This window comes from Cervus canadensis, chromosome 7 (genome assembly GCF_019320065.1).
Source record: "Cervus canadensis isolate Bull #8, Minnesota chromosome 7, ASM1932006v1, whole genome shotgun sequence".
Lineage (NCBI taxonomy): Eukaryota > Metazoa > Chordata > Mammalia > Artiodactyla > Cervidae > Cervus > Cervus canadensis.
This window is the reverse complement of record NC_057392.1, coordinates 10321883-10343980: the sequence shown is the minus strand read 5'-3', so window position 1 is coordinate 10343980 and position 22098 is coordinate 10321883. Positions and strand designations below refer to the sequence as shown.

The 22098-nt window shown below is 38.4% G+C and overlaps 1 protein-coding gene and 1 pseudogene across 1 annotated transcript in view; one reads left to right on the top strand and one right to left on the bottom strand.

Annotated features, from left to right (window-relative positions):
* The window catches only part of STAG1 (stromal antigen 1), a 496183-nt gene that overhangs the window by 362714 nt on the left and 111371 nt on the right, over positions 1–22098 (bottom strand). The window lies entirely within an intron of this gene.
* Positions 14066–18084, top strand: LOC122445294 (annotated as a pseudogene).

Below are 22098 nucleotides of genomic sequence, written 5' to 3'. Positions count from 1 at the left end.
AGAGATATAGAGAATAAACTATTAATAGTAGTTACCAGTGGGAAACGGTGAAGGGTGGTAATATAGGGATGGGGGAGTGAGAGAAACAAACTACTGGGTGTAAGATACGTTTAAACATGTATTAAAAAACATGAGGAATATTGCTAACATTTTATAATAACTGTAAATAGAAAGTAATCTTTTTAAAGTCACACAGATACAAACCATAGTTGGCTCTTGAACAACAACAAGATTAGGGGAACTGACTTCCTGCACATTCAAAAGCTTCATATATAATTTCGCAGTTGGCTGGCCATATCCATGATTCTGTATCAGTGCTCAACCAATCAGATTGTGATGTACTTTAGTATTTACTGAAAAACATCTGTTTAATTAAGAGTGAACAAGTGCAGTTCAAACCTACTTGATTCAGAAGTCAATTGTACAGTCAAACTGTAAAAGCCAGATTAATGAAAGAATCTTATAAGTGTAAATCTATGGCTGATTCATATCAATGTATGACAAAACCCACTGAAATGTTGTGAAGTAATTAGCCTCCAACTAATAAAAAAATTAAAAAATTCAAAAAAAAAAAAAACAAAAACAAAGAACAAAAACAAACAAGCTGACCACATACAAGTAATCCACAGAAACCACAGAAAACCAATAAGACTAACATTCAATTTCTCATTAAGTACAGAAGCCAGAAAGCATTAGAATGACATATCTAAAATGCTAAAAGAAAACTGTCAAAACAATAATTCTCTACCCAGCAAACTATCACTCGAGGATGACAGAGAAATTAAGACATTCCTAGAAAAATAAAAACTGAAGAAGCTTGTTGCTAGACCTGCAATGCCTTACAAGAAATAATAAAGGAAGTCCCTTATGCAGAAATGAAAGAACAATAAACAGTAACTTGAAGCCACACATAAAAAAAAACAGAAAACACTGGAAAAATGAACTAAAAGGCAAATACAGAAGCCAACATCATTTGTTTTTGGTTTGTAATTCCCATATTTGTTTCCTTTATGATTTAAAAGAAAAAAAAAATAAAATAGTATTTATACATCTATGTTAATACACAATGTAGATACAGTTGACTTTCCAACTAAAGTATAATTGATTTACAATACCATGTTTGTTTCAGGTATACAGCAAAGTGACTCAATTATACCATTTTACCAGATTATTTTCTGTAACAGGTAAGATATTACAGCTTTGTAGTAGAGTCTGAATTTTGAAAGAGCTATGCTTTGTTCTTTTTCCTCAGGATTGCTTCAGCAATTCTGGGTCTTCTGCAGTTCCATACACATTTTAGGACAACTTTTTCTAGCTTTATGAAAACTGCCATGGATATTTTGATACAAGTTACATTAAATCTGTAGACTGCTTTGTCCAAAATGTATGGACATTTTAACAATATAAATTCTTCCAAGATTACGGAAGATCTAATTTTTTTAATGAAAAGATATAACAATAATATAAGTGAGGGATGGGGACAGAAGCAAGATTTTACAAGTTATGATAGGTATACCTCATTTTATTGCACTTTGAAGATACTGCTTTTTTTTTTTTTTACTAATTTAAGGTTTTGTGGAAACCCTGAGAGTCTATCACTGCTATTCTTCCAATAGCAGTTGCTATGTCTATTGTGTCACATTTTGGTAACTCTATCAATACTTCAAACTTTTGATTATTATCATGATGTGTTATGGTGATCTGTGATCACCAAGGTCACTTTCATAACTGTTTTCAGGTGCTGTGAATGACACCCACATAAGCCAAAGAACATAGTCAACGAATATTGTCTATATTATGACTGCTCCACTGAACAGCCGTTCCTCTCTCTCTCCCCCTCTCTGTGGACCTATTCCTTGATATGTAATAATACTGAAATTAGGCCAATTAATAAACCTACAAGAGCCACTATGTGTTCAACTCAAAGGAAGAATTGTATGTCTCTCACTTTCAATCAAAACCTAGTTGTGATTAAGCTTAACGAAGAAGGAATGTTGAAAGCTCAGAGTGATCAAAAGCAAGGTCTCTTGCACAAAGCAGTCAGTCAAATTGTGAATTCAAAGAAAAGGTTCTTGAAGAAAATTGAAAATGCTATCCTAAAAAACACAAGAATGATAAGGAAACAAAACAGCCTACTGGTGATAGAAAGTCTTAGTGATCTCAATAAAAGATCAAATCAGTTACAACTTTCTCTTAAGCCAAGACTAATTTTAAAAAGGCCCTAACTCTCTTAATTCTATAAAGGCTAAGAGAATTGAAGAAGCTGCAATAAAAAAGTCTGAAGCTAGCAGAGGTTGGTACATGACACTTAAGGAAAGAAGCTGTCTCCTTAACATAAAAGTGCAAGGTAAAGCAGCAAATGCTGATGCAGAAGTTGCACCAAATTAACTAGAAGATCTAGTTAAAACAATTAAGGTATTTACAATAAACTGGATTTCAAAGTCAAACTCCCTGGGGGTTCTCAGTCCCTTTGCCAGATCCCCAGGTGGAGAAATCTGTTGTGGGGCCTAGAACATTCGCAACAGTGCAAGAACTTCTTTGGTATAATTGTTCTCTAGTTTCTGGGTCACCTGCTCTGTGGCTCTGTAGTGGGGATAATGGCGATCTCCTCCAAGAGGACTTATGCCACTTGCCGCACCTCCCAGAATTATCCCAGCAGATTGCCACTTCTGACGCATGCCTCCGCAAAAGACATTCAAACACAGAAAGGCAAGTCTGGCTCAGCCTCTTGTGGAAATCACAGCTCCTTTCCCTGGCCCTGGGGCACACTGGGTTTTGTTTGCACCCTCCAAGAGTCTCTGGATGGCATGAGGTTTGATATTTTAAATGTGACTGCACCCTCTTACCATCTTGTTGTGGCGTCCTTTGCCCTTGTACATGGGGTATCTTTTCTTGGGGGGGGGGTCTAACATTCTCCTGTCAATGGTTGTTCAGCAGCTAATAAACAGAGTGCCTGAAGAACTATGGATGGAGGATCAAACGTTCTACAGGAGGTAGTGATCAAAATCATCCCCAAGAAAAAGAAATGCAAAAAGGCAAAATGGTTGTCTGAGGAGGCCTTACAAATAGCTGAGAAGAGAAACAAAAGGCAAAGGAGAAAAGGAAAGATATATCCATCAGAATACAGAATTCCAAAGAACAGCAACGAAACATAAGAAAGCCTTCCTAAGTGATCAATGCAAAGAAATACAGGAAAACAATATAGGAAAGACTAAAGATCTCTTCAAGAAAATTAGAGATACCAAGGGAATATTTCATGCAAAGACAGGCACAATAAAGGAAAGAAACAGTATAGATGTAACAGACACAGAAGATATTAAGAAGATGGTGGCAAGAATACACAGAAGAACTATACAAAAAAAAAATTCTTAATGATCCAGATAACCACAATGGTGTGATCAATCACTCACCTGCAGCCCGACATTCTGCAATGTGAAGTCAACTGGGCCTTAGGAAGCATTACTATGAAAAAAAAGCTAATGAAGGTGATAGAATTCAAGAAGAGCTACTGCAAATCCTAAAAGATTATGCTGTCAAAGTGCTGCACTTAATATCCCAGCAAATCTGGAAAACTCAGCAGTGGCCACAGGACTTGAAAAGGACAGTTTTCATTCCAAACCCAAAAGAAGGCAATGCGAAAGAATGTTCAAACTACCAAACAACTGCATTCTTTTCACATGCTAGCAAATTAATGCTCAAAATCCTTCAAACTAGGCTTCAACAGTATTCGAACCAAGAGCTCCCGGATGTACAAGCAGGATTTAGAAAAGGCAGAGGAACCAGAGATGGAATTGCAAACATACATTGCATCAGAGAAAAAGCAAGAGATTTCCAGAGAAAACATCTACTTGTGCTTCACTGACTACACCAAAGCCTTTGACTGTGTGGATCACAACAAATTGTGGAAAATTCTCAAAGAGATGGGAATACCAGACCACCTGCCTCCTGAGAAATCTGTATGCAGGTCAAGAAGCAACAGTCAGAACCAGACAAAACAATGGACTGGTTCCAAATTGGGAAAGGAGTATGTCAAGGTTGTCTACTGTCAACATGCTTATTTAACTTAATGCGAAGTACATTATGCGAAATGCCAGGCTGGATGATGCACAAGCTGGAATCAAGATTGCCAGGAGAAATATCAATAAACTCAGATATGCAGATGACACTACCCTTATAGCACAGAGCAAAGAGGAACTAAAGAGCCTCTTGATGAGGGTGAAAAGGAAGAGCGATAAAACTGACTTAAAACTCAACATTCAAAAAACAAAGATCATGGCATCTGGTCCCATCACTCCATTGCAAATAGATGGGGAAACAATGGAAACAGTGACAGGCTTTACTTTCCTGGGCTCCAAAATCACTGCAGATAGTGACTGCAGCCATGAAATTAAAAGAGACCTGCTCCTTGGAAGAAAAGCTATGACAAACCTAGACAATATATTAAAAAGCAGAGACATCACTCTGTCGACAAAGGCACATCTAGCCAAATCTACAGTTTTTCCAGTAGTCATGTATGGATATGAAAGCTAGACCATAAAGAAGGCTGTGCACCAAAGAATTGATACTTTTGAACTGTGGTGCTGGAGAAGACTCTTGAGAGTCCCTTGAACAGCAAGGAGATCCAACCAGTCCCTAAAGGAGATCAGTCCTGAATATTCACTAGAGGGACTGATGCTGAAGCTGATGCTCCAGTACCTTGGCCACCTTAAGGGAAGAGCAGACTCATTGAAAAAGACCCTGATGCTGGGAAATATTGAAGGCAGGAGGAGAAGGGGACGACAGAGGATGAGATGGCTGGAATTCAATGGACATGAGTTTGAGCCAACTCCAGGAGATGGTGAAGGACAGGGAACCCTGGTGTCCTGCAGTCCATGGAATTGCAAAGACTCGGCCATAACTGAGTGACTGAACAAGAAAACTAAACAAAAGTTTCTCAATGTAGACAAAATAGTATTACACCAGAAGAAGATGCCATTGAGAACTTTCACAGGTATAAGGAGAAGTCAGTGCCTGGCTTCAAAGTTTCAAAAAAACAAGCACACTTTCCTGACAGGGTCTAATGCAACTAGTGACTTTAAATTGAAGCCAGTGTTCATTTACTATTCCAAAAATCACAGAGCCCTTAAGAATTACACTGTTATCTATTCTGCCTGTGCTATAGAAATGGAAAAACAAAGCCTGGTTGACAGTACATCAAGTTTGGAACACTGTTTAGTAAATGCTTTAAGCCTACTCTTGAGATCTACTGCTCAGAGAAAAAAAAAGATTCAAATATTACTTACTACTCGTTGACAATGCACCTGATCACCGAAGAGCTCTGCTAAAGATGCACAGTGAGACATATGCCATTTTCACATCTCCTGACACAGAATCCATCCTGCAGCCCACAAGGAGTTATTTCACTCTTCAAGTTTTTTAGTTAAGAAATACCTATTATAAGATTGTAGCTGCCATAGACAGCGATTTCTCTGATGAACCTGGATGAGGTCAGATGAAAACCAGGAAAAGGTTCATTCATTCAAAATGGTATTTACTAGATACCATTAGTGATGTTCATGATTCATTGAAAACGTCAAAGTATCAACAAGAGTTTGCAAACAGTTGTTTTCAACACTCACAGATGACTCTGAGGGATTCAAGTCTTTAGTGTGGGAAAGAACTGCTGGTGTAGTGAGTGAAATAGCAATGAACTAAAATTAGAAGTGGAGTCTGAATATGTGACTGCATTGCCACAAATCTCATGATATACACTAACAAAGGAGATGCTTCTTGTGTATGAGCAAACAAAGTACTTTCTTGAGATGAAACCTGTAACTGCTGAAGATGCTGAGCAGATGCTGAAATGACAATAAAGAGTTTAGAACATTATGAAAACCTAAGTGATAAAGCAGCGGCAAGTTTGGGAGGGCTCACTCCAATTTTTTTAAAGAGTTCTATTGTGGGTAAAATACTATCAAACAGCACTGCATGCTATAGAGAAATCATTCATAAATGGAAGAGTCCACCAATGTGGCAAACTTCACTGTTGCCTTATTTTAAGAAACTGCCACCATCACTCTATCCTTTGGAAATAACCACCCTAATCATTCAGCAGCAATCAACACTGAGGCATGACCCTCTTTCAGCAAAAAGACCACAAATAGCTGAAGGCTCAGATGATGGCTAGCATGCCTTCGCAATAAAGTGTTTTTATATATGTAAATAAAGGTATGTACATCATTTAAGACATAGTAACACTGAATACTTAACAAGCTATAGTTTAGACCAAATATAACTGGAAAACTGAAAAACTCAAAGTGACTCACCTAATTTTATTGTGCTATTTGCTTTACTGTGGTGCTCTAGAACCAAACCCGCAATATATATGAAGTATACCCAAATGTATAAATAAAAAGTCAAGTTACTACCGTTTCAAACTAAATTGATAAAACATATCATGATCACCAGTGTAATTGAAAGTGAAATTTTTTAAAATGAAAAAGGTACACTAGAAGATCAAACACAAAGGAAGGCAGTGATGGAGAAATTAAGCAACAAAGAAGGTCACTGCAGTAGTGTTTACAATAGCCGAAACACTGTTGTTCAGTTGCTAAGTTGTGTCTAACTTTGTGACCCCATGGACTGCAGCACGGCTGGCTTCCCTGTCCTCCACTATCTCCAGGAGTTTGTTCAAACTCATGTCCACTGAGTCGATGATGCCACGCAACATCTCATTCTCTGTAGCACCCCCTTCTTCTGTCCTCAATCTTTCCCAGCATCAGGGTCTTTTCCATGAGTTGGCTCTTTGCATCACGTGGCCAAAGTATTGGAACAACAGCTTCAGCATCAGTCCTTTCGATGAATATTTGGGTTTGATTTCCTACAGGATAGATTGGTTTGAACTCCTCGCTGCCCGAAAGACTCTCAAGAGTCTTTTACAGTCCCATAATTCTAAACCATCAATTCTTCAGCATTCAGTCCTCTTTCTGGTCCAACTTTCACATCAATACATGACTACTGGAAAAAACCACAGCTTTGACCATACAGGCCTTTGTCAGCAAAGTGATGTCTCTGCTTTTCAATATGCAGTCTAGGTTTTTTTTTTTAGCGGGGGGCCTCCAAAATCACTGCAGATGGTAAATGCAGCCATGAATTAAAAGATGCTTGCTCCTTGGAAAATAAGTTATGACCAACCTAGACAGCATATTAAAAAGCAGAGAAATTACTTTGCCAACAAAGGTCCGTCGAGTCAAAGCTATGGTTTTTCCAATAGTCATTACATTTGCGAGAGTTAGACTATAAAGAAAGCTGACTGCCGAAGAGTTGATGATTTTGAACTATGGTGTTGGAGAAGACTCTTGAGAGTCATTTGGACTGCAAGGAGATCCAACCAGTCCATCCTAAAAGAAATCAGTCCTGAATATTCATCGGAAAGACTGGTGCTGAGGCTGAAACTGTAATACTTTGGCCACCTGATGTGAAGAACTGACTCATTGGAAAAGACCCTGATGCTGGGAACGATTGAAGGCAGGAGGAGAAGGGGACAACACAGGATGAGATGGTTGGATGGCATCACTGACTCGATGGACATGAGTTTGAGTAAATTCCGGGAGTTGGTGATGGACAGGGTGGCCTGGCATGCTGCAGTCCATGGGGCTGCAAAGAGGTGGACACGACTGAGCAACTGAACTGAACTGGAAAAACCACAGCTTTGACTATACGGACCTTTGTCAGCAAAGTGGTATCTCTGCTTTTTAATACACTGTCTAGGTTTGTCATAGCTTTCTCTATAAGGAGTAAGAGCTTTTTAATTTCGTGGCTGCAGTCACTGTCCACAGTGATTTTGGAGCCCAGTGGAAAATGTACTGTTTGCACTTGTTTCTCCACCTATTTGCAATGAAGTGATGGGATCAGATGCCGTGATCTTAGTCTTTTGCATGCTGAGTTTTAAGCCAGGTTTTTCACTCTCTTTTTTCACCCTCATCAAAAGGCCCTTTAGTTCTTCTCTGCTTTCTGCCATTAGAATAGTACCATCTGCATATCTAAGATTGTTGGTATTTTTCCTGGCAATGTTGATTCCGGCTTGTGATTCCTCTAGCCCTGAATTTCACATGATTATTCTGCATGTAAGTTAAAAAGGCAGGGTGACAACATACAGCCTTGAGGTACTCCCTGACCCATTTTGAACCAGCCAAACCAGCCAAGACATAGAGGCAACCTAAATGTCCACTGGCTGAGGAATGGATAAAGAAAATGTGGTGTGTGTATATATACATATATATGTACATATATATATATATACACACATATATATATATACACACATGTGTATATATACATATATATATACACACACACCATATATATATATACACACAATGTAGTATTACTAAGCCATTAAAAAGAACGAAATAACGCCATTTGCAACAACATGGATGGACCTACAAAGTGTCATACTGAGTGAACGAAGTCACACAGAAATATTATATAACATCCTTTATATATGGAATCTAAAAAGAAATGATACAAATGAACTAACTTACAAAACAGATACTCACAGACTTAGAGAACAAATTTCTCATTGCCAGGGTGGAGATGGGAGAAAGGGATAATTACGGAGTTTGGGATGGACATGTACACACTGCTATATTTAAAATGCATAACTGACAAGGACCTACTGTATAGCACATGGAACTCTACTTAAATGTTATGTGCCAGCTTGGATGGGAGGAGGGTTTGGGGGAGAACAGAAACATGTATATGTATGGCTAAGTCCGTTTGCTGTTCACCTGAAAATAACACACTACTGTTTGTTAATCAGCTACAGCCCAATAAAAAGTTAAAGAAAAATGAAGATATAAGACAAGCAGGAAAGAAAAACAAAGCAAAGTGTCAAAAGTCTTTACTTATCAAGCATGCATGCTCAGTCACTCAGTCGTGTCGGACTCTTTGCAACCCCATGGACGACTGCAGCCATAGTTGGTGACTTCAATACACCACTTTCAAAATAAAAAAACCAAGATCCAGACATAAGATTAAAAAGGAAATAGAGGACTTGAACAACAGATACCATAAATCAAACAGACCTAATAGACGTGTAAGGAACACTCCACCCAAAAAGAGAATACACCTTTTTCTCAAGTTCACATACAACATTCTACAGCATAGCTGATTAAGCCACAAAAAAGTCCCAGCAACTTTTAAAAGCTTGAAATCATACAGACTGTATTCTTAGAGCAGAAAGAAAAGGAAGTAGAAATCAGTAACAGAAGAGAAACTGGAAAATCTGCAAATATGTGGAAACTAAACAGCATACTCTTAAATTACTGAGTTAAAGAAGAAATGACAAATTAGAATACTATGAGGCTAGTGAAAACAAAGACACTGTATGTCAAAATTTATGAGACACACCAAAAGGAGTGCTCAGAAGGAAATATAACTGTAAACGCCCACGTTTAAAAAAAAGTGCATCAATTCAATAACCTAACTTTCTACCTTCAGTTCAGTTCAGTTCCATTCAGTCGCTCAGTCGTGTCCAACTCTGCGACCCCATGAATAGCAGCACACCAAGCCTCCCTGTCCATCACCAACTCCCGGAGTTTACTCAAACCCATGTCCATCGAGTCGATGATGCCATCCAGCCATCTCATCCTCTCTTGTCCCCTTCTCCTACTGCCCCCAATCCCTTCCAGAATCAGCGTCTTTTCCAATGAGTCTACCTTAATGAGGAGCAAATTAAACCTATGTGCGTACTATGTCGCTGCAGTCATGTCTGACTCTTTGCGACCCAATGGACTGTAGTCCGCCAGGCTCCTCTGTCCATGAGATTTTACAGGCAAGAATACTGGAGTGGGTTGCCATGCCCCGCTCCAGAGGATCTTCCTGACTCAGGCACCAACCTGCATCTCTCATGCCACCTGCACTGGCAGGTTCTAGCGCCACCTGGGAAGCCCAAAGCAAACCTAACGGCAGCAAAAGTTATGAAATAATAAACATAAAAGAAGAAATAAACAAGAGTAGAGAAATAATAGAATTTATAAGGATAAAATTTGACTTTTTTTTAACGTATTGACATTACTGACAACTTTCAGACTCAGTAAGTAAAAAAGAGAGAAGATGCAAATAACCACACTCGTCAATTAAAGCAGGAAGAGAAGCAGGTTCCCGCAGCAAGCCACTGCTGATCCACGCCTCCAACCTCTCTGACACCTGCAGTTCCCTCACCAGGGACCAAACCCATGGCCCTGGCAGTGGGAATATGGGACCCTAACCACTGGACCACCAGAGAATTCCCTCTAATGGAACACTTCCATATCAAGTATTTCAAATTAATGAAGTTCTAACTTCATGAAAGTGTGTGCATTATCAAAGTTGTCATCATGCAGCCAGCGTGTAGAACCCTAAATGGAACTTAGGGTTCAACGGAACTGAACTCAGCCAGGAATTCAACCTACATGAAGACTCAACGTCAGGACCTCTACCTGTCATTGAGCCTACAGGAGCCCCACCCTGCCATCCTGGTCTGAGCCCCATGCCACCTGGCTCCTAAGCCCTGTGCAGCTGCCCTGGGTGAAGAGATACGAGCTCCTGCCGCAGCTACATGGCCTTTGTTCAGACGACTGAAGCAAACAAGCAGATGGTAGAACATCTGAGGGACAGGACACACTGATATGATGCTCATTCTCTGTCTGCCTTTGAGGACAAGTTGGGACCAGTAAGACCCAACCCTGGATAGGCCACTGATGCTGGAGACTGTGGCTTGGAGGTTTTGAATACTCCTAGGGGTTCTGCTCCTGAGGGCTGAAGGGATCATGTCTCCATTTAGGGAATACCAGCAACATTCAGGAAAGCTCTGCACTGGGGTTTTTCAAACTTTGGTGTGTGTCAGAATTATCTGAAAGTCTTGTTGGAATACAACTGCTGGATCCCATCCCCAGGGTCTGATTCAATAGGTATGGGGTATAGCTCAAGAATCTACATTTCTTTTTTTTTTTTCAGCCATGCCATGTAGTTTGCTGCATCTGTTCCCTGACCAGGGATTGAACCCGTGCCCTTGGCAGTAAGAACAGAGAGTCCTAACCACTGGACTTCCAGGGAATTTCCAAGAATCCGCATTTCTAACTGTGCCCAGGTGATACTAACATTGCTGGTGGGGAACCATACTTTGAGAATTACTTCTATAGAGCCTGCAAGTGTTTCCTAACAGGATCTGATTAAAGGAATTTTAAATTTATATATTTATTTATTTATAAATTTCCACCTTTCTTAAATTTCTAGAATTAAAAACCTTACAGAAATAAAAAAGATTATAAGATAATAGGAAAAAATTGTATGCCAATAAACTGCATAATCTATATTAAATGGCTCAAGGAAAAGTAAAAAAATTAGAACAAACCTGTAACATTCAGAGAATCAGCTATCAAAACCTCCCAACAAAAAAGTCCAGAATCAGATGGTCACACTAGTGAATTCTACAAGCAATTTAAAGAAATAACACTGATCATTCTCAAAGTCTTCCTAAAAATATACAAGGAAGATTTCCTAACTCAATCTATGAAGCCAGCATTTCTTCTGTGTAAAAGACAAAGACAGCACCCCCCCCACAAAATAAAACCTACAGAACAATTTCTCCTATAAAAATAAATGCAAAAATTTTCAAATAGCAAACATACAACTACATATTAAACATAATATATACCATGGGCAAGGGAGGTTTACCCAAGAATGCCAAAGTTGTTCAACATTAGAAAATCAATGTAATAAGATACATTATTAAAAAGTAAAAAAGAACCACAAAATCATCTCAAATTAAGACAAAAAGCATTTGACAAACTCTCAAGGGACAATGAAGAACCAAAACATTCGGTCATGATAAAAACATTTAAAAAACTAGGAAATTGAATGGAACTTTCTTAATAAATGGCATTTACGAAAAACACGTAACTAAGTTCACACTCTGTTGAACGACTAAAATAAAAGCTATCCCCCCTAAAATCAAGAAGTCAACAATGTCCATTTTACCATGGTTTTCAACAAATTAGTGTATGTTGAAGCAGAGCAACTATGCAAGAAAGAGACATATATCACATCCAAGTAGGAAAAGAAGTGAAACTATCTTTATTCAGAGATGACATAATCCTTTATATATAGAAAATCTTAAAGAATCAACAATAGCCAAATGCTAGTTGAAAATGGCATCAGTGACTCAACTGACATGAGTCTGAGCAACCTCCTGGAGATAGTGAATGATAGGGAAGCCTGGTGGGCTGCAGCCCATGGGGTTGCAAAGAGTTGGAGACAACTAAGTGACAGAACAAGTTGGAAAAAACTTGTAGGTGGAAAATAACATACAAAAATGAATTGTTTCTTTCTCAGAACTAATAAGTTTAACAATGTTAGAAGATAAAAGAAATCAACCACAAAACACTGTTTTTGTACAGCGACCATTAAAAAAAATGAAAGGGAAGAAAATTACATTTACAGTTGCATTAGAATAAATGAAACATTTTAAAGAGAAATTTAACCAAGGTAAAAGATTTGTTCACAGATGGGAAGACAATATTATAAGGACGTCACTGGGTATTCAAAACAATCTACAGATTCAATACTGTAATTATCAAAATTTTAATCCTTTTATACAGAAAATCTCATCCAAAATTCTTATGGAATCTCATGGAAAGGACTTTTAAAAGCCAAAATGATCTTGGAAAGAGAGACCAAAGTTGGAAGTCTCACACTTCTAGAGTTCAAAACTCACCACAAAGTGACAGTAATCAAAACACTGTGATACAGCTATACAGACAAACATAAAAACCAGAAGAAAAGCGCTTCCAGAAATAAACCCTCACGTATTTGGTCAAATGGATTCTGGCAAGCAAACCAAGATCATGCAAATAAGGGAAACACTGTCTTTTCAAAAAAATGGTGCTGGGAAAAATAGATATTCACATACAGAAAAAAAAAAAAAAAGAAACTGAACCCTGGTCTTACATCATACACAAAAATCAACTGAAAATGGATCAAACATCTAAGTGTAAAAATTATAAAACTCCTTAAAGAAAAACTAGTGCAAAGGCATCATGACAGTAGATTTGGAAATGATTTCTTGGCTGTGACACCAAAGGCACAGGCAACAAAAGAAAAAATAAGACAGATTTCATCAAAATAAAAAAAAACTTTTCTGCATCAAAGGACTTTATCAACAGAGTCAGAAGGCAACCAAGGGATAGTAAAAAAAATTTGCAAATCATTTATCCTATAAGAATCCAGTATCCAGAATACAAAGATGACCCTTGAACAACACAGAGCTTACAAGGTTCAACCACCCATACAGTTGAAAAATCACATATAACTTCACAGATGGCCCTCTACATCCACAGTTATGCAGATACAGATTCAACCAACTGTAGACTGTGTTTAGTATTACAGGATGCATTTATTGAAAAAAGTTTGTTTAAGTGGATTCACATAATTCAAATTCATGCTGTTCAGGCACTGTAATTTCTTACCATCCAATAAGACAAAAAAAAAAAAAAAAAAAACGATTGAGAAGAAATTGCCCGAACTTCTCTGGAGGTTCAGTGGTTGGCAGTCCACCTGCCAACGCAGGGGACCCCGGTTCAGCCCCTGGTCCTGGAGATCCCACAAGCCTTGGAGCAACGAGGCCTCTGCACCGCGATACTGAGTCTGCGCTCTAGGGCCTGTGAGCTGCAACTACTACACCCGTGAATCTGAAGCCCACGCTCCACAACAAGACAAGCCAGGATAATGAGAAGCCCACGCGCCACAACAACGAGGAGCTTCAGCTCACCACAACTACAGAAAGCTGCCTGCAGCAACAAAGACCCACCATAACCAAAAATAAATAATATATATTTTTTTTAAATGGTTAGAGGACTCAAACAGACACTTCTCCAAAGAAGATGTATTATTGGCCAATAAGCACATCAAGAGTTGAGGCTCAACTTATTAGAGAAATGCACATCAAAACCACAATGCAATACCATTTTGCAGTTTCGAGGACGGCTATAATCACAAAATGGAATATAACAAATATGAGAAAATCTCCGTCATCTCCGGTTACGTAATGAGTTCTTACATGGTGACACCAAAAGTATCATTCATAAAAAGAAACAAAAAAGAGATTAACTGGACTTAATCTTTTTTCTCTATAAAAGACATTTGAGAGATTTAAAAAAGTCATACACTAAGAGAAAAAACTTTCAAATCATGTAATTGAAAAAGAACTTACAGGAAGAAAATTTTCAAACCTCAAATGTAAGACAGAAAACAGTTCCTTTTTTCCCCCCACAGGTGAAGGATTTGAACAGAAACTTCAACAAAGAAGATGAAAGGGTGACATATATGCCATGGGAGGCTCTTTACCATTGTTTTGTGGTTTTAGTCTCTTAAGCTGTATCAACTCTTTTGTGATCCCATGGCCTTTAGCTCGCCGGGCTCCTCTGTTCATGGGATTTCCCAGGCAAGAATACTGGAGTGGGTTGCCATTTCTTTCTCCAGGTGATCTTCCCATTAGGGAAATGGAAACTAGAATTGAAATGAGATACTACTACATACATATTAGCATGACTAAAATTAAAAAGACCATTTCAAGTATTGGTAAGAAGTCAGAACAACTGGAAAACTCACACATAGCTGGAAGGAATGCAAAAATAGCACAATCCCTATGAAAACAGTTCAGTAACCAGACACTATTAATATATGACTAAGCAGCTAAATGGCTGGATGGCATCACCGACTCGATGGACATGAGTTTTAGTGAACTCCGGGAGTTGGTGATGGACAGGAAGGCCTGGCGTGCTGCGATTCATGGGGTTGCAAAGAGTCAGACACGACTGAGCAACTGAACTGAACTGAACTGAAGCAGCTAAAGTTGAACGGTTCTATGAAGACCTACAAGACCTTTTAGAATGAACACTCAAAAAAGATGTCCATTTCATTATATGGGAATGGTATGCAAAATTAGGAAGTCAAGAAACACCTGGAGTAACAGGCAAATTTGGCCTTGGGGAGTACAGAATGAAGCAGGACAAAGGCTAATAGAGTTTTGCCAAGTTTTACTAATAGAGTTTTACACACTGGTCATAGCAAACACCCTCTTCCAACAGCCCAAGAGAAGACTCTACACATGGACATCACCAGATGCTCGACACTGAAATCAGACTGATTATATTCTTTGCAGCCAAAGATGGAGAAGCTCTATACAGTCAGCAAAAACAAGACCGGGAGCTGACTGTGGCTCAGATCATGAACTCCTTATTGCCAAATTCAGACTCAAATTGAAGAAAGTGGGGAAAACCACTAGACCATTCAGGTATGACCTAAATCAAATCCATTATGATTATACAGAGGAAGTGAGAAACAGATTTAAGGGACTAGATCTGATAGACAAGAGTGCCTGATGAACTATGGACGGAGGTTTGTGACATTGTACAGGAGACAGGAATCAAGACCATCCCAAAGAAAAAGAAATGAAAAATAGCAAAATGGCTGTCTGAGGAGGCCTTACAAATAGCTGTGAAAAGAAGAGAAGCAAAAAGCAAAGGAGAAAAGAAAAGATACACCCAGTTGAATGCAGAGTTCCAAAGAATAGCAAGGAGAGATAAGAAAGTCCTCCTCAGTAATCAGTGCAAAGAAATAGAATGGGAAAGACGAGAGATCTCTACAGAAAATTAGAGATACTAAGGAAACATTTCATGCAAAGATGGGCTCAATAAAGGACAGAAATGGTAGGGACCTAACAGAAGCAGAAGATATTAAGAAGAGGTGGCAAGAATACACAGAAGAACTGTACAAAAAAGATCTTCACAACCCAGATAATCACGATGGTGTGATCACTCACCTAGAGCCAGACATCCTAGAATGTGAAGTCAAGTGGGCCTTAGGAAGCATCACCATGAACAAAGCTAGTGGAGGTGATGGAATTCCAGTTGAGCTCTTTCCAATCCTAAAAGATGATGTTGTGAAAGTGCTACACTCAATATGTCTGCAAATTTGGAAAACTCAGCAGTGGCCACAGGACTGGAAAAGGTCAGCTTTCATTCCAATCACAAAGAAAGGCAATGCCAAAGAATGTGCAAACTACCGCACAACTACACTCATCTCACATGCTAGTAAACTGACGCTCAAAATTGTCCAAGCCAGGCTTCAGCAATACGTGAACCATGAAATTCCAGATGTTCAAGCTGGATTCTGTAATACCCAAATTACAACTTAACTTTTAAATCCAACCAGCATCTTCTGCAGAAACTCATTTAATTCTCGAATAATATCTCAAATAACTGAGATAATTCTCAAAACAGAAAGGAACTAAAATGAGTAACTACAATATTTTGAAAAAGAAAAAAGTGAGAAGAAACAAAATGCCTGATTCCTATAAGTATTCAAACTTACACAAGTTTAATAAGAAATACAAATATGGAATGCTTTACATGTTTATATGCAATTTACATTTTTTACTTGGAAAAAGCACTGTGGAAACTCTACATCATTTGTTAATACTTATGTGTCATAAGTGTATTTAACCCATTCCTTGGGTTAAATTTAGCCTGTCTCTAGTTTCTGACTACTATAAACAATGCTGTCGTGTAGTCTTCCTTAATCAGACAAACATTTTAATATATACTTTAAACTTACATAAACACAGTATGGGGCTTCCCTGGTAGTTCAGCTATTAAAGAATCCGCGTGCATTGTAGGAGACCTGCATTCAATCCCTGGGTGGGGAAGATCCCCTGGAGAACGTAATGGCAACCCATTTCAGCGTTCTTCTCTGGGAAACCCTATGGACAGAGGAGCCTGGAGGGCTACAGTCCATGGGGTTGCAAGAGTCAGACACGACTGAGCAGCCAAGCATTAAACCTACTATAGTTTTAGTTTTACAGCAATACAACTTTAAAAGGCAGAACACTCAGCTTACCTTCCTGCATTTAATATTCTTGCTCAGAAAATAAAGTCCACTGCTAGGTTTTTTTTTCCTTAGGGGCTTCCCAGGTGGCACTAGTAGTAAAGAACCCGCATGCCAATGCAGGAGACCTAAGAGATAGGAGTTCAATCCTTGAGTCAGGAAAATCTCCTGGAGGAGGGCAAAGGCAACCCACTCCAGTATTCTTGCCTGGACAGAGCAGCCTGATAGGCTATGGTCCGTTGAGCTGCAAAGAGTCAGACACAACTGAAGCGACTTAGCACATATGAACACCAGGTTTGGGGATCAAAAAACAAGAAGTCTAGTGATGGTTTCAGGACATCTGAAAAATTTTGAGAATCTCATTTTATGAGTACTTTACTTAAGTAAATAATCTGGTGCACTCTTATTCTCTATTCCCCATTTTTAATTAAGTCTCATTTTATTAAACACAACCAACCTTGTCTTAGAAACCTATACATTTGGCTCTCTACAGCTCTAAAAAAATTTCCCTTGGTGGAGAAGGTACATAAAAATGATGTATACCAATCTTTCACTTACCATTTTACCATCCCTTCATCTTATTTCTGTTCTAATCATAGCTTTAAAACTCTTGTTTGCCAAGATGGTGGCCACCAAAGAAGAAGGCAGCTGCAGAAGATGTCAATGTCACATTTGAAGATCAACAAAAGATAAACAAACTGCACAGAATACAAGTAGAATCACAGAGCTGAAGCAGGAAATAGAAGTAAAAAAGAAACAACTCCAAAATTTAGAAGATGCCTGTGAGGACATCATGCTTGCAGATGACAACTGCTTAATGATACCTTATCAGACTGGCAATGTTTTCATTAGTCACTCTCAAGAAGAAACACAAGAAATGTTAGAAGAAGCCAAAAAAAAATTTGCAAGAAGAAACTGATGCCTTAGAGTCCAGAGAGGAATCAATTCAGTGGGTGTTAGCAGATTTGAAAGTTCAGTTCTGTTGAGTCGCTCAGTCATGTCCGACTCTTTGCGACCCCATGAACCGCAGCACGCCAGGCCTCCCTGTCCATCAACAACTCCCGGAGTCTACCCAAACCCATGTCCATTGAGTCAGTGATGCCATCCAACCATCTCATCCTCTGTCAGTTACATACAAAATTTGAGAGTAACATAAGCCTTGAAGCTGAAGAAAGTTAAACATTTTATAAAAATTTTTTAAATTTAATAAACTTGAATATTGTTGAAAATGGTAATTTCCCTTCTTCAAATGAAATGGAAAGCAAAACTTTTAAAAATTTTTTCATTTATTTAATGGAAGCTTGCCTATTTTCGCATCTTGGTTATTTATTTTATATTTTAAAAGAAGACAATCTATATTCATGAATTCATCTACATTCATAATGTATTTTGCATAACAATTATATCAAGTGTAGGGGCTTTACACCATGTTATTAAAATCAGTTAAGCAATCAAAAAAAACTCATTTGTACTTACTACATTTTTCATAAGCCATTCTAAACATTTCTCAATCATTCCAGCAATCTTATAAATTCATCATTGGTCATACAGTCCTCTATTTCGTTTTTATAGGTAGTCACCCATAAATTGGTATCACTCTGTAACTAACTTGCTATTGTTCTCTTTACTGATAACATCCAACACTCATTAAAGCATCTAGCTACATGCTAGACACTGTGCTAAATTTCACTTTCAATAAAGAAAATTCCCCGTTCTTTCTGAACTATGTTGGTTTTAAAGATGCATGCATGCTCAGTAGTGTCTAACTTTTTGCGACCCAACTATAGCCCACGAGGCTCATCTGTGCATGGGGTTTTTTCCAGGGAAAAATACTGGAATGAACTGCCTTGCCCTCCTCCAAGGATCTTCCTGACCTAGGGATCAAATGAGAATCTCCTGCACTGGCAGGCAGCCTTTACCACTGAGCCACCTGGAAAGATACTACACCTGAAAGAGCATATATAATATGCTCTTATATATTATGCCATATGTTTTATATATATATATATATATATACCTCACTCTAAAGGTACATTTCTCATCATTCCCAAGGTTATCTTCTAAGCTGAGCTGATTACTTCTTCTCAGGGCTCCTAACTCTTTCACTTCTCCCATCAGTTCTCACACTCAGAATGTAAAAGAGTTGTTCTTATTTTGTCAAACTTCTGGGGGATAAAGAATGGCAACAAAAATAGTAAAAAGTAGGCAGAAAATCAATAAAGACACAAGTGAACTCTATAACACAATCAACTGGATTTAATTGACATCTTTAAACTGTTTCATTCAACAACAGCAGAATTCACATTCCTCTCAAGCTCACATGGAATATTCATCAGAACGCGTAACATTCTGGACCATAAAAAATTCTTTAACAAATCTGAAAAAGCAGAAATCATACAATCCATGCTCTCAGGCTAAAATGGAATTAAATTAGAAATCATTAATAGATAGTTGGAAAAATCACAAAACACCTGGAAATTAAACAACAGGCTTCTAAATAGCACGAGTCAAAGGAGAAATCTCAACAGAAATTTAAAAACATTTCAACTGAATGAATATGAAAATACAACTCATCAAAATTTTTAGGATGCAGCCAAAGCAGCTTGGAGAGAATTTATAGCACTGACTGCATGTAGCAGAAAAGAAGAAAATCTAAAACCAATTGTCTAAGCTTCCAACCTAAGAAACGGGGGTGGGGAAGCAAAGTAAATAAAAACTAAGCATTAGAAAAGAAATAATAAAAACTAGAGCAAAAGTCAAAGAACTTGTAAAAGAGTAAATCAACAACATGATGGAAGTGACTAAAACCAAATACTGGTTCTTTGAAAAGATCAATAAACATCAATAAACATCCACCTAGGCTAACTAAGAAAAAAGGACACAATATCAGAAATAAAAAATGGAATATCATTACAGAAAACGACAACACAAAAAGGGTAACAACAGAATACTATGAGTATACTCACAAGATGTGAAACTGAAATGAAATGGACCCAATTCTTTGAAAGATAAAATATGCCAAAACTCACAAGAAACAGGCAATATAAACTGGCCTGTATCTATAAAAGAAGTTGCATCAATATTTTAAAACCTGCCACAACATAACCAAACCCAGATAGGTTCACTGGTAAATTCTAACAAACATTTAAGGAAGAAGCTATAACCAATTCTCTACCATATCTTCCAGAAGATGAAAGGAGAGGAGATACTTCCTACCTCATTTTATGAGACAGTATTACCCTAACATCAAAATTAGACAAACACACTGCAAGAAAATTACAGACCACTATCTCTCGTCAACACAGATGTAAAACCCTCAACAAAATAATAGCAAATCAAAACTTTTAAATGTATTTAAAAAATTATGCACCACAAGCAAATGAGATTTATCCCAGGTACAGTTCAGTTCAGTTGCTCAGTCACGAGCAACCCCACGAACTACAGCAATCCAGGCTTCCCTGTCCATCGCCAACTCTCAGAGCTTCCTCAAACTCATGCCCGTTGATTCGGTAATGCCATCCAACCATCTCATCCTCCGTCAGCCCTTCTCCTCCTGCCTTCAATCTTTCCCAGCATCATGGTCTTTTCCAATAAGTCAGTTCTTCACATCAGGTAGCAAATACTGAAGCTTCAGCTTCAGCATTAGTCCTTCCAATGAATATTCAGGACTGATTTCCTTTAGGATGGACTGGTTTGACCTCCCTGCAGTCCAAGGGACTCTCACGAGTCTTCCCCAACACCACAGTTCAAAAGCATTAATTCTTTGGCACTTGGCTTTCTTTATGGTCCAACTCTCACAACTATACATGACTACTGGAAAAAACCACAGCTCTGACTAGAAGGACCTCTGTTGGTAAAGTCTCTGCTTTTTAATATGCTGTCTAAGTTGGCCACAGCTTTTCTTCCAAGGAGCAAGTGTCTTTTAATTTCATGGCTGTAGCCACCGCTTAGATGGTTTCCCTACCTATTTGCCATGAAGTGATGGAACCGGATGGCATGATTTTAGTTTTCTGAATGTTGAGTTTTAGCCAACTTTTTCACTCTCCTCTTTCACTTTCATCAAGAGGTTCTTTAGTTCTTCACTGTCTGCCATAAGGGTGGTGTCATCTGCATATCTGAGATTGTTGATATCTATCCTGGCAATCTTGATTCTAGTTCGTGCTTCACCCAATCCAGCATTTCACATGATACTCTGTATGTAAGTTAAATAAGTAGGGTGACAACATACAGCCTTGAAATAACTCCCTTCCCAACCTGGAACCAATCTGTTGTTCCATGTCCAGTACTTACTATTGATTCTTGACCCGAACACAGGTTTCTGAGGAGGCAGGCAAGGTGATCTGGTATTCCCATCTCTTTAAGAATTTTCCATAGTTTCTTGTGATCCACAAAGTCTAAGGCTTTGGTGTAGTCAATAAAGCAGATGTTCCAGATGTTTCTCGGGAACTCTCCTTTTTCAGTGATCCAACCAATGTCAGTTTGATCTCTGGTTCCTCTGCCTTTTCTAAATCCAGCTTGAACATCTGGAAGTTCTTAGTTCACACACCATTGAAGCCTCACTTGGAGAATTTTGAGCTTTGCTATCATGTGAAAAGAGTCCAACTGTGCAGTAGTTTGAACACTCTTTGGCACTGCCCCTTTTTCGGATTAGAATAAAAACTGATCTTTCCCACTCCTGTGGCCACTGCTGAGTTTTCCAAGTTTGCTGGCATACTGAGTGCAGCACTTTCATAGCATCATCTTTCAGGATTTGAAATAGCTCATCTGGAATTCCATCAACACCACTACCTTTGTTTGTAGTGATGCTTCCTAAGGCCCACTTGACTTCACACTCCAGGATGTCTGGCTCAAGGTGAGTGATCACATCATCGTGGTTATCTGGGTCATTAAGATCTTTTTTGTATAGTTCTTCTTTGTACTCTTGTCACCTTTTTTTTAGTATCTTCTGCTTCTGTTGGGTCCATACCATTTCTGTCCTTTATTATGTCCATATTTGGATGAAATGCTCTGGTATCTCTATAATTTTCTTTAAGAGCTCTCTAGTCTTTCCCATTCTATTGTTTTCCTCTATTTTTTTGCACTGATCAATAAGGCAGGCTTTCTTACCTCTCCTTGCTAGTCTTTAACTCTGCATTCAGATGGGTATATCTTTGCATTTCTCCTTTGCCTTTAGCTTCTCCTCTTTTCTCAGTA